Source organism: Sardina pilchardus, chromosome 9 (genome assembly GCF_963854185.1).
Source record: "Sardina pilchardus chromosome 9, fSarPil1.1, whole genome shotgun sequence".
In the NCBI taxonomy this organism is placed as follows: Eukaryota; Metazoa; Chordata; class Actinopteri; order Clupeiformes; family Clupeidae; genus Sardina; species Sardina pilchardus.
In genome coordinates, this window is record NC_085002.1 from 23,877,679 (window position 1) to 23,891,087 (window position 13,409).

The following is a 13,409-nucleotide window of genomic DNA, read 5'->3' on the forward strand; positions in this document are numbered from 1 at the left end:
GTAGAATGCATTGCTGGAGCATTAGTGGGAAGTAATACTGTAAAAAGATGGTAACGGCAGAAACACTGCACAGATACAGTAATGGCACATACAAACACATAATTCCTGTGCAGCAAAATCACCATTGAGAACTGTGAGTCTATATGTATGTGAATGTCTCTGTGTGTGTTCTAGTTGTGTGTATGGTCGAGGGTTTTCTGACTAGCACCAGAATTCTCTACACATCCTTATGCTCTTTTTAACCTGTATGTGTGTAAATAAGCCGACATCCTGGGCTTATGACTGAATTTCTGAAAATAACCGAACAAGTTAAATTGTTTCCCGTTTGGCTATAGAGTATTTTTTAAGTATTTAGTTCTGTGGAGTATGTCCATGTTGCCTTGGCTGCAGGGGGAGAACCATATGCCCTTTCTGCACCAGACTGTTCTTTGTGATTTCCTTGTAAGCCTGTGATTACTGGCTGCAGTTATTTATTTTCTCTCTGGTGTAAACCAATCCAGTCAGGTATACTAAGGTGAGTTTTGTATTCGGAGCCAAATAGGATTGAATTGTCCTCTGTTGATTGTTTGTGGCCGGTGCTGTAGTGGGATGGCCCGAGGCTGATTACTGTTATTTGTGTTAGTTTAGACAGAGCCAGAGGAACAGAGGTATGTTCATCTCTTTTGTTGTTGTTGTTTTTTCCCCTCAGACTTTCAAAGTATAAGATATAAAGTTGTTTATCTTTAGCTTCCCCCTCTTCTCCTCTTTCCCTCTCTTACTCTTTCCTTCACCTCTCTCTCCCTTTGCCTGTTTCTCTCCATCAATCATCCATCCATCCATTTCCCAGACTACCCCCCCCCCCTCTCTCCCCCAGTCCTCATCAGGTCTTTGGAGCAGACAGGGGCGAGGTCAGGGAAAGTAGCACCGTGTCTTTTACAGTCCCCAGTTATATTTTAGGCCCAGAGACCGAGAGATACACTCAGTGCCCCGCTGCTCTTGTCCAGGCTTTTTATGTCCCAACCAACGTCCAAGGTGAGAGTGGACACAGAGAGAGGCAGGCGGCCGAGCAGGCAGGGCGGGGAACTAGAGCAGAAAATATGCCCCCAATTACAAGGGGACACCCGTTCTTTGTTAATTCATGCACCCCTATGAAAACCGCATTAGTACATTACAGCCCTATTCAGTGTATCCCTTTGGCAAAGGCAGATATTGCGGGAATGTATCACAGAGAGAGGGCTTTATCTGCAGTGGTGAGGCTGACACACACACACACACACACACACACACACACACACACACACACACACACAGCAGAGTCTTTCCACAAGTCTCCAATATCACACTCACGGTGACAAGTCCATTTCAGCCCGAGGAATTTCCTCATGCATATTTAATTTACACCTATAGGGTCACAAATTTTGTTTATGATGATGGCAACATGCATCCAATTGGCACCTGATATCTGGAATATGTCCTATTTGCATCGAAATGATTCACCTTAAAACACTTCTTTTCATTCATTTCCATTTGGGCAAAGCAGTGACCTGAGTATCAAAGAAGACCTCCTACACACTGACATCTGTAAAAAAACGACAAAGTCTATCTAAAAACTAGGAGACTTGATAAAAAATAAAGCATGCATGCAGTCCCCTCTCTGTATATGCTGAAATAAACTTTCTCGAGTCAGTGTGAAAAATTGCTTTGGATGTGTCCATGTCATGCCTGAGCAAATGCATATCTGCCAGCCCAGACCCCTGCCTCTGCCTCTGCCTATGCCCTGGTTTTTGCCTGCCAGATGGATAGATAGCCAAGCTCCAATGAAGCCTTGTTTCTTCACTGATGTTAACAGCTGTTATGGCATAGATGTCAGAAATGCATTGAGTTCAATGGTGCTAGTAACCTTGGTAATTTTGTGCACAGTTAGTGACAGTAATTTTCTATGGATTTATTCAGGAGTTTGACATAATTGTTCATGCTACAGGATGTGTGCTTATTGGAGATAACCTAGCCATGTAGCTGCCCCAAGATAAGACATAGCCTACTACAGATAACGCGGCAAAATGGGTTGAGGAATTTCTAGATATTAAAAAACATTAGTTTCATTATATTACCACAGGATGGCGCCAGTTTACCATGATGATAAGCCCGTCTTCCCCGAGGATTCAAAGTGCCGCTTGAAGTGCACCACTCCTCTGATGCGAAAATCTTGCCTTTCGTTTTCAACATCTCGGTACGCACGCGTAACCAACTCTTTCCCCGAGATGATTCCAGTAGCAAAAAGCATGCCGCTGAAGTTAAACGAACAACAATGCTGGATATACTGTTTCGCCACTCTGATCGTAACATAATTTCAGCGAACCCTATGTTGCAAGTGTGAATTATTAGTCGTTTTGAACCGGGAACTTGTAAAGCCAGCTTGAGCTGAGGAACTTTGCCAGCCGCCGCTGTTCGCACCTGACGTACTGAGACGGGAGTTTGGCCGAGCGTGGAAATCTTAATACAGACTTTTCTTGACTCAGGGATCGCACGGTAAAAAAGGTTAACAATCCAACAATTCCAGTAGTTTTTTTCCTTAGGTGATGGTTTTCTTCCGGGCGGTTTTGCGTAAAGGAAAATATCTTTCTCAGATGCTACCCTGTTATTTTTGACAATGGAAAAGAAATGAAGGAGGCATCTATCTGGATCAATTAAGAGCATTACGACAGGTAATTATAAATCCACTCTATTCGAGCATTTTAATTGTTATTCCTGTCTAGTTGTTAGGTAGGATCTGTGGAAAGCAAACGTCGCAGCGAAACAGCAGACATATGAACCTGGGCTGGCTGTAAATCATATCCAAAAGCTTAAATTGCGGCTGGAATTGACTTATTTCCGTAAAGTATGAAAAGCGTGTTTTATATTGAACATGAAACCATTATTCACCTGCCTTATAAAAGAGAGAACACGTTTTAAAAGGACATAAGCTACACGATAAACCCCCCAAAACAATATAGTCATTTAGAAACGAGCTTAATGGTCTGGACAGGTGTGAAAGGCATATTTCGACTATCTATTAAGCTTAAGGTAATTGTGTTTAACTAATGTAGCACTGTTGCTGGTGTTGGTGTGGTGTTCAGACGTGTTTGTTTGTTTGACATGCTCCATAACTCATTTTGACCACATAGCACGACCTGCAGTGCGCGCTGTATCACGTCATACGTACATGCGTTGTATGCATGATTGTGAATTTCTTGTATTGAAACATATATCCTTGTCTTACATACAGTCTATAGCACATCATGTGCCGGTGTACTGAATAATATCATCAGCAGTTTCTGGGATTCAAACTCCCTTCAAAGGCAAAATGAAGGAAGGTGTTTTTATTCCATTTTAGAACACATTGTACCTGTTTCTTAAAGAGCTGGTTAAACTGCTGGCATGACTGCAGCACAGGTTATGTATACAAGTAAATGTCAAATATAATAGTTCTGTAGTTTACTATAACATACTTCCCATGATCATGTCAGACGAGTTGGAATTTCTGTTTGTCAATCGGTCTCTCTTGAAAGCTGAAAGCTCATCACCTCCAGGTTTAGGCTCACACCCCTCAGCCTGTGAGCTCGGCTTTGGGTATGGGCGACTGAATCTGGCTCTGGATACCGGAGCCTCAATACCAACAGTTATCCTATTCCAGTCTTAATATGACCATGGCACTAGCTTGTAATAGGAAACTGTGGATATGGGGGGAGGTAGAGAGAGGGGTATTTTACTTCACTTTAGTCAAACCCGTGGCCCTGGGAGTTGATATCACCTGCCCACATCTTGTCGACTTTAGGCAGGGGTGGTATGTTTGACCACTTACACAGCCTCAATTCTATAATACTCTCTCCCGCTGTAATATAATCTGTGCTCAGTGGGCGATATAAAAAGGTTTAGAGGGGAGGTTCTCCAAGGGGCCCGTGAAACCCGCCGTTACTCTGTGAAAGGCGCGGACAGTGGTCTCTCGGAGAGGAAAAAAGCCCTGCCTTATCTCCACCACAGGCTCCTCATCATTACGCGTGCACTCTGCGCCTCTTTTCTTGTGATCCCCTCCCTCCTCCTCTCTCCTCCTCTCTCCTCCTCTCCTCCTCCTACCCTTCTCATTCTCCTCTCTCCCCCTCTCATCTCTATTCTTTCATCTGCCCTTCACTCCCCCTGTCATGCCTGGCGCGGTCAGCTGTTTTTTCCCCCTGCAATTAGTGCTATCATCGCATTTCGTCCTGCTGAACAGTAGCGGTAATAACCTTACGGCTCTCGTTGCGCGTTGATACTCTTGTGCGGTGATTAATTGAGAGAAGGTGCTGTAGATCTTCTCTTTCACACCCTCGTGACAAGTGACCCATTATTGTGTTTTATAGATTGCCGTCAGCAACCCTTGAATGTGCCGGTGGCCCTGTGTTCGGTTGATTTTTATTGTGGCGGTGTTATTTGTGGGAATTGCTGACGGACAGAGCAAAGGCCACCCTCGGCCATTATTTGATTATTTCGACGAAGTCTGATTCGTGATGAAGGACTAGTCTCTCCATTTTGTCAGTGTATCAGATTTAACAGACACTTAATCCAATTTATCAGATGAAGGGACACGCCAAGTGTGTCAACATCGGCATCTCCGAGTGAACAATATGAAATGAAATTGACTGCAGTTACAGAACATCATATTAATGCTCTGGCAAATCTAGTTTTGGAGTGACCTACACCACATTGTTTGGCAGCATACTCCAGCCATCCAAACAGACAGCCTGATGCTCTCTGAAAAGTTCGAGTATTGCAGCATATTGCAGCACATGTGAACTTCCTCATTAACCCCGACTTATACTTTATTTTTTCCAACCTGAACCCGTGTCCACCTAATAAATTCTTGCAGTCAGATACTCATTATGACCTGCGGGGAATGGATATAGACGACAGCCTAATGCTGCAGGAGACATGTTTTATGGTCTTATAAAGAGGGGTCAATGCATTTGGCTGCAGCACTAATAGGATGAAGAGAAAATCCTGCAGCTTTCAAGGTGCTAATGCTGTAAGGCAGAACATTTTAGCTCCCGAGATCAAATGCTGCAGAGCAGCTCCTAATGGGAGGCCTCTGACTTTAAGCATTATCTCATTCACTTCACAGGGCGCACTCTCTCTCTCTCTCTCTCTCTCTCTCTCTCTCCTGCTCTCTCCCTCTCTTGTCTGTGTTTCTGTACACATGTATGTGAACTCCATATTTTAGTGTGTCTTTCGCCTTTCTTTCTCTCTCACTCACTCGCTGGCTCGCTCTCTAGCTCAGTTTATTTTATCAATTGATCTCTCTCTACTCTTGCTCTCAAACATGTACACTCAACAACTCTTTGTTTCCTTTTGTGTGTGTGTGTGTATGTATTGATGAATCAGTTTGGGGAAAAATAAGGGTTTGTTCTTATTCCTATAGATGTGTTTTGTTGAACATTCAAAAATACCTTGCATATGTGGTGCATATATTGTTGCGTCTATTTGTGTGTGTGTGTGTGTGTGTGTGTGTGTGTGAGTGAGAGAGAGAGAGAGAGTGGGTGGGTGTGTGCATGTGCATGTGCATATGTGTGTGTGTTTGAGTACATGTGTGTGTAAGTGTGTGTCTGTGTCTGCGTCTGTCTCAGCCTCATTTCCTTGTTCTGTTGGTGTGCTCCATGCTGCTCAGGGGCCTATGTGAGAGGAAGTGATGTAAGCTTCAAGGGCTGGACCTCAAATCGATTGCTCAGGTAACGGATTGTACAAGGTATTGTGTGTGTGTGTGTGTGTGTGTGTGTGTGTGTGTGTGTGTAAGGCAGCTTTGCGTAATGTAAACCTCCCTCCTGAGTCCTGATGCCTTCAGACGTGTGCTAGTAAGAGCTACTAGCACCCATGTTTTTTTAGCTCCCTTGCTAGCATGCCCACCTCGCAACTACAGGAGCTGTTGGGGGCTCGAGTCGAGACCAAACAGGTACAGGGCTGAACCGCGCAGTCGGTCAAACACAATGCAGTTACACATGCATAAGCTTACTGATGCTCTCTTGGGCTGGATGGATGGATGGATGGATGGATAGATGGGTGGATGGATGGATGGATGGATGGCGATGGAAGAGAGGAGGGGAGGGACATGGGACACATGGACCAGCCTGTGTACACACTCAGCCCAGAACTCCACCTCTCTCACCACCAGTGGGGTGAACTAGCCCAGAAGCCAGGGACTATCTGCGCCTATCTATCTATGAGAAAGCAAAGCCTCCATCTCCGGCTCTTAATCTTATAAATAGGATCTCTAGCTGAAGTCTTTTTTTTTGGTCCAGTGGACTCCCACAAGTTGCGTGTTTGCAACAGGAGAGGGGAGCACATGTTGGGCAGCCATGGTTAGGGCTTCGGGGCTTGTGACCGCAGGGTTGCCGGTTCAAACCTCGATCAGCAGGAAAAATGGGTGGTGGAGAGGGGTTGAGCACTCTCAGACCCAACATCCAAGGGCTGAAGTGCCCTTGAGCAAGGCACCTAACCCCTCACTGCTCCCAGAGTACCGCTGTATGAAGGCAGTTCACTGCTCCGGGGTCATACTGTGTGTGTGTGTGTGCTTCACCTCGCTGTGTGAAGCCTGATTTGCTGATTTACTTCACATATATGGACCAGTGTACATTGCTGACTTAAGCTGACAGGGAATGTCTTCCAGAACCTCTGTTGCTGTTCTGAAGTACGAATGTGAGAAAGCTCCAGTAAGACGTGTAAATGAATAATTTTTTCACATGCTTTTAAAGATCCATTTTAGGTGGTACGCCACTGTGTGTGTGGTAGTCTGCTATAGCCTATAATGCAGTGTAAAAGCATGTATTACTGCAGGCACTGTGTGTCTGAAAGTAGTTGGACGTCTCACGTGTACAGTGTACAGTACGTCACGCTGATCCATCCATTTGAATTAATCTGCGTGAAGTTGCAGTCTCACTCTGGCCTGGTCCTTTCTCCTCCCCACAGAGTGGCATCTCTCCTTCTCTGTGTGTCGTGTCACGCTAACCCTGCCCTCTTCTTTCACAAGCCAACCCTCACACAAGCTCACCACACACACACACACACACACACACACACACACACACACACACACACACACACACACACACACACACACACACACACACACACACACACACACACACTCACTCACACATACACACACACACATACACACACACACACACACACACACACACACACACACACACACACACACACACACACACACACAAACACACACACACACACACACACAAAGATCATCTGATGCTTTTGTAACTCGGTGGATGGAACTCATCTCTTTTTATGACATCCCCAGCCCAAGCCAGTGCACTCAACCCCCCCCCCCCCCCCCCCCCCTCCCCACTGCCCCCCCACCTCTCTCTCCAGGCTCCAACGGTGGGAGCCGTGACAGCTCATAAGGGCTTCAGCTTATTCTGCTTTCCCTGGCGAGAGGGGGTGGCACAATAACACAATCCCCTGTGTTAGACAACATTGTGAAGCGCTGGCCTAAGCAGTGCCTGCATGAATGTGTGTGTGTGTGCGATTGTGTGTGTGTGGGTGTCTCTATGCGTGTGTGTGTGTGTGCATTTGTGTCAGTGTGATGGTCAGTTTGTGTGTGTCTATGTATCTTGCTCGCGTGTATCTTCTGGTGACTCTCAGAAAAAAAAAAAGTGAGTTTCTATTATTAGATTCGGGGGAAAAAAAACATCTACCCTGTTTGCTTGCTCGAGCTTTAAATGTAGTATGATTTATATCATAGCTATAATTGTGCTATTGCATTTAGTTATATTTAGAAACGTCTCCTCATCCTCCCAGCCAACCACGAGGCCCCGGTTGATAGTTCACGTTCACCAGACGGTGTCGTACGCAAGGTGAATGCATGCGGGGCCCGATCGGCACGCTGTGCTGTGGTGAAGGCGCTCTGCTGCTCTCCGAGTCGAGTGATGAGACACGAGGCAACACGTCAAGACAGGACGAGGCGACGCGAGCACGCGAGACCAGAGAGAGAGAGAGAGAGAGAGAGAGAGAGAGAGAGAGAGAGAGAGAGAGAGCAGCCCATGTTTTATAGATGCCATTTAAACGAGCGTGCCCAAGACCCAGCAGCCTGCAATGAACTGTAACCACGACAAAACACCAAGACAATAAACAAACAAATTGGTTGCCTGGGAGCCCGCAAAATGCCCCCTTCGCTCACACACTCGCCACTAACAACAAGATCCAGCCGAGCAGTGATGGGATTAGGCTGAGAAATGCAAGCCCTGTTCTTGAATTTATATTTCATGCGTGCATGTCACTGGAGGTTTGTATGTGTGTATGTACGCTTAGGTGTCTTTGAATGTGCGTGCATGCATGAGATGTTTGTTGTCTGTGCGTGTGACTGTCTGTTTATGCGTGCACGTATGTGGTGTGTGTGAGTGTGTGTGTGTGTGTTTGTGTGTGTGTGTGTGTGTGTGTGTGTGTGTGTGTGTGTGTGTGTGGATGTGTGCACGAATACTGCTGCTTCCTTCCTACTGCTGCTTCCTTGCTACTGCTGCTTTTGTTGTTGTTGTTGCTGTTGTGTTCAGGTGACATTAGAGATATACTTTCCCTCACACATGTGTGAACAAAAGGGCCCAGGCAGCTCCACGCTTGGCGACGCCTTCGCCTGTCCAGTCCCCCTCTGGTGGTAGGCAGCCGGTGCCCTGGGGGCCCGATGAACAGGACCGCTGCATGGCATTGTTGTGAATCGCTGTGTAAACAGATTGTGAATCGCCCGTGGGGGCTGCAGCGTTCGCCTCTCCGGAGTCCATTTTCTCCCATCCCGCAATACAGACCGATTTTTTAATATAGCTGGCACGGGGTGGCCTCGGACACTGCGGGCTCTCTGGCTAGCCGCAGCCTCGGTCGGCGTAACAATGGATTTTTATCGGCCTCACCCCCCCAACCCCCCCCCCAAAAAAGAAAAAAAAATCTTGGTGTTCGCGTGATAATGCTCCTTTAAAAGACCCACTCGAGGGAGAAAAGAGGAGAGGAGCCCATACATTACATTCAAAGCCCATTTAGTGGACCTGTGCTGGACCGAACTGACGTCTCGCTGAAGCGCTGTCTTCCTCAGAGATAGCAGCTTGCCTGTTAGGGATATTTTAGGTGAAGAATTTGCATTTCCCCCCTTTTGATATGCAGACTAAGGTTGTGAGTTGATTCAGCTGTCAGTTAAAAACCCAGACCGTTTGTTTCACAGTTTTCAGACTGCAGAGATGCTGAATGCAATCTTCACCGTTCTAGGGCACGGTTTGAATAGCTTTCGCACGCGTGTCTGTCTGTCAGGCTGTTTGCTGTGCAGTAGTCTGCAGGTGAGGGTAATAGGTTAATTGAGCTATGCCCACTCTGGTGCTCTGTAAAATGGCCAGGATCTTGGTGTGTGAGAGACCTACTGAACTGTTTACAGTAAGTTGTTGGGTAGTGTCCATTAAAAAAAAAAAGAAAAAAAAAGATAAAGTTTTGATAGCTTTTGACTGTGGACGTGGACGTTTTCACGGTTAGGTTCATTGTTTAGCTGGGATCTGATCCAATTGAATCTCTATTCATACTTACCTGTAGTCGCAGAGGTTACATAGTGTGTAGAAGACACAGAATGACATAAAAAGCAATGTATTGCACAAGAAGGAAACATAAGGCTCTTATTCTGCTCAGTAGATGGGCTGTACATGCATGCTCTCAGAATGATTAGAAAATCCAAGGGATGGAAATGTTATTTTCCAAGTCCTTGCCAGTACAACGACCACAGCCTTCATGGCTTCATATTGTTTACGTCTCCTCTGGATAGCAGCTGGCCTGGAGCTTGGAGTGAATTTTTTTACAGGTGAAAGAGCACGTGCAAAGAAAAATTCAACACTCCCAAATAGGCTACATTAATTAATTAATTAATTATTATTTATAGAGCATTCATTAGGACCTGATATCTGGCTCAGTCTCTCACTTTATCGTCCTCTTTCCCTGCCCTCTTTGGACGGCCCCTCTGCCTCTCCTCCCCTAATTCTTCCAGATAAACTGTTTTCATGCCTTCCTTGTTTTTTTTATTTTTTTAATTATTTGTATTATGTTTTAATGGTAACAGTCTTAGTACTAGTAGCAAGTCCACAAGTTAGATAGATAGATAGATAGATAGATAGATAGATATATAGATAGATAGATACTTTATTGATCCCCAAGGGGAAATTCAAGTTGGTGTTTAATGAAAGCCTATATGTTGGGTCATGTTGATGAAAAAGATGCAGAGTATGGTCCAGTACAATGGCTTTTGAAACATTGTTTCTTAACTCACCTGATCTATTTATTTATTTTTAAAAGTTTATTTCAGTCTGTCACTGATATTTAATAGCCTAATACATACCATAGCTACAGGCAGGCATGTCCACCAAAGACCGTACATCTGCCTTAATGCATGGATCTCGATCTCGTCAGTTTAATTGTAAGAAATCACAAATAGATCAGAGGAAGCATAGAGTCAAATGTGTCAATTGGGTGAGTCTCACACTCAGTGCATGGGAGTTGGCAGCCCTGGTTTTGGCTGGCAACTGCACTCCTTTCTTTCCACTACTGCCTACTGAATCTTTTTGTGATGCACAGTACTGTACCAGACTGTGCTGGCCTACTTCAACCCCTCTGAATCCGTCAATACGTTGCAGTCAGATGGAAACCTTGTAACTCCATATTTGTTGCTTTTTTTTGACGACACAATGTTGAAATATTTTCACAATACAAGTTTTTTTTTTTTTTCAATTTCTTGAAAGCTAATGGATTTGGACATACAAGGTTTCCACCTGACAACAACACAAAGTAACTTTTACTGATGCCTTCATAGTCACACTCCAGACTTGTATGCATGTTTATGGAAATCCCCCTTTTTATGTCAAGTAAGCTCATTCTTTTAAGTGCTCTTTTGAGTGATACACACACACACACACACACACACACTGTGTGGCCACATGCATGGCTCTTCTTAAAAAAATGGGCCATCTAGATCCTAATCAGCTTCAAAGCCATAAAGTCAATAATCCATCACTTTTGATCCTCTTCCTTGACCTCTGTCTAAACCAGGGCCAGGCTGTGAGGTCAACAGATCTCTCCCTGTCAGTGCTATAACACAGGAAAGAGAAAAGAACACTGCCTTATAACATGGCTGCCTGCTGCATTGCCATCAAAGCTTTATGGGCCATTGACTACTTTAACATTCACAGCAGATGCAGAAAGCTGGCTGGGGCATAGCTACACTCTTAATATGAATGTGTTGGAAACAATACAAGTTGTGTTATTTTCAATACCTACTGTGTAACAAATAACAAAAGCGTCCCTATCTGGACCCAAGTTGAGTTGTTTTCAACACGTTTGTTTTAAGAGTTGTACGCATTATTATGGGCTCTCTCTAAACTCTAAATTTTTGCCGTCCAAAATTGCCCAAATCTATGCTGTGTGGGACCGTGAGTCCGACCTTAAGTTCCAGCAGGCGCGGTGAGTCCTTCATGCCACGGCCCTCGGGCCTAAATGTCCTCTCCACCAGACTGGGTCAGACCTGTCCAGCACTCAGAGGACACTCCAGCTGAAGCCCCCCCAACCCCCCCCCCCCCCCCCCCCCCCACCCGTAATCCGCCCACTCCCAGTGGTGAGCTGAGCAAGAGAATCCTCCAGGCTGTCAATCAGACGGGCCTGGAGCAGCAGGGGGGTTCCGGAACACTGGAGGAGAAAGCCGTAGCTTTAGCTCTAGCGCGGCACCTTCTGCTGTTGGGTTAGCGGTTAGCGGTTAGCGTCGGTTGCCCTTCGTGAATAGTCCCTCCGCCCGCCTCTCTCTCCTTCTCCTCCCTCTTCTCCTCCCCAGCTTTTGCTGCGCTCGTTTGAGCGTGTCGGCAGCTTTGGCAGCTCTCACTCTCCACTCCTCTCCTCTCATCTCCTTTCACTCGTCCTCCCTCTCTCCCTCTCTCCCTCTCTCGCTCTCGTATTATCTCCATTTCTCCAAAGACGACCTGCTCACTCACTCACTCACTCACTGCGCTCTGTTCCAAGCCTTTGGCATCATGGGTGTGAAAGGCACAGATGAACGGGGGGAACTCTACTTTTCCAAGAGACATATTTTTTTTGTCTTAGTAAAATCTTTACTCTCACAGGGAGAGTGTAAGAAAGCCAGCCGACAAGCTTCCCAGCCTGTCTCTAGCAGTTGTATTCACGTGCACAAACAGATAGACATTCACTCTCACACAGTATACTGTCACATAGGTATCCACAAACAGGCACACAGACACAGACACAGACACAGACACAGATACACACACACACACACACACACACACGCACACACACACACACACACACACACACACACACACACACACAGACACACACACACACACACACACATACACACACACACACACACACACACACACACACACACACACACACACAGACACACACACACACACACACACACACACACACCCACCCACCCACCCACCCACACACACACACACACACACACACACACACACACACACACACACACACACAAATTGAGAGGCAGTCTCCATCTAGGCAGCTTGTGTCAAGCACCGCCCCATGCCTGTAATGATTATGTCGCTATTTGGGCTGAAAATTGCAATTAGTTGGAGTTAAAAAAAAAAAAAAATGAAGCTGTTCTTTTTTGATGCTTGTTATTTTCTTTCCGGGAGACGCGAAGTAGAGGGCCAGCCTCCGCTGTGATTGCAATTAGGGGAAATGAGACGCAATAAAACAAGCAATCATGTCAAAGGTCCCTCCTCTGGGACTCTAGGGGGAGGGCTGGGGCTCTGGCCCAGAGAGAGAGAGAGAGAGAGAGAGAGTGAGAGACAGATAGAGAGAGATAGAGAGAGAGAGTGCAAGGCAAGAGAGAGAGAGAGAGAGAGAGAGAGAGAGAGAGAGAGAGAGCAGTGACTCCTAGCTCTGGCTAGCATCTCTCTCATGTGGCTGGCGCGGTCTTGTCGTTAACATCTCATATTGACGTCTTATCTTGACGTTCGTAATGGTGATGGGCTTTACCCAGCGCTGGACTGAGTCATGTCGCCATTATTGGTCGTTGTTGTGACTGCTGTTTGATTTCTAGATTGCATGAGAGACTGTGTCACATGCATGCATAAGCTGCCGTAGCAACATACAGCGGAAAGCTTAGAAAGCTGTCATGAGAATTACAACCAGTGGCCTTGTGACACTTTTACGTTCCTCGGACTGTCATGGCAGCACAATAAGATATGCCATCTGTCACAACATGTTTATGACACTGTGCGGCCGATCTTATAACAGAGGGTTCAAGTGATTTGTCACTGAATCTTGGTGGCTGAGGTTGACTCTCTCATATTTACTGCAGGTAGATGGCAAAAGGTCTTTTTTTCCCCTCCCTCGCTCCCTCGCTC

At 45.9% G+C, this 13,409-nt stretch overlaps 1 protein-coding gene across 1 annotated transcript in view; it reads left to right on the top strand.

Moving 5' to 3' along the window:
• The first annotated feature begins 2,273 nt into the window (after positions 1 to 2,273).
• Positions 2,274 to 13,409, top strand: part of tafa3a (TAFA chemokine like family member 3a) — an 88,851-nt gene continuing 77,715 nt past the window's right edge. The window contains exon 1 of the mRNA XM_062545118.1: positions 2,274 to 2,684. The gene's annotated coding sequence lies outside the window, so the exon portion shown is untranslated. The remainder of the gene's footprint in view (positions 2,685 to 13,409) is intronic.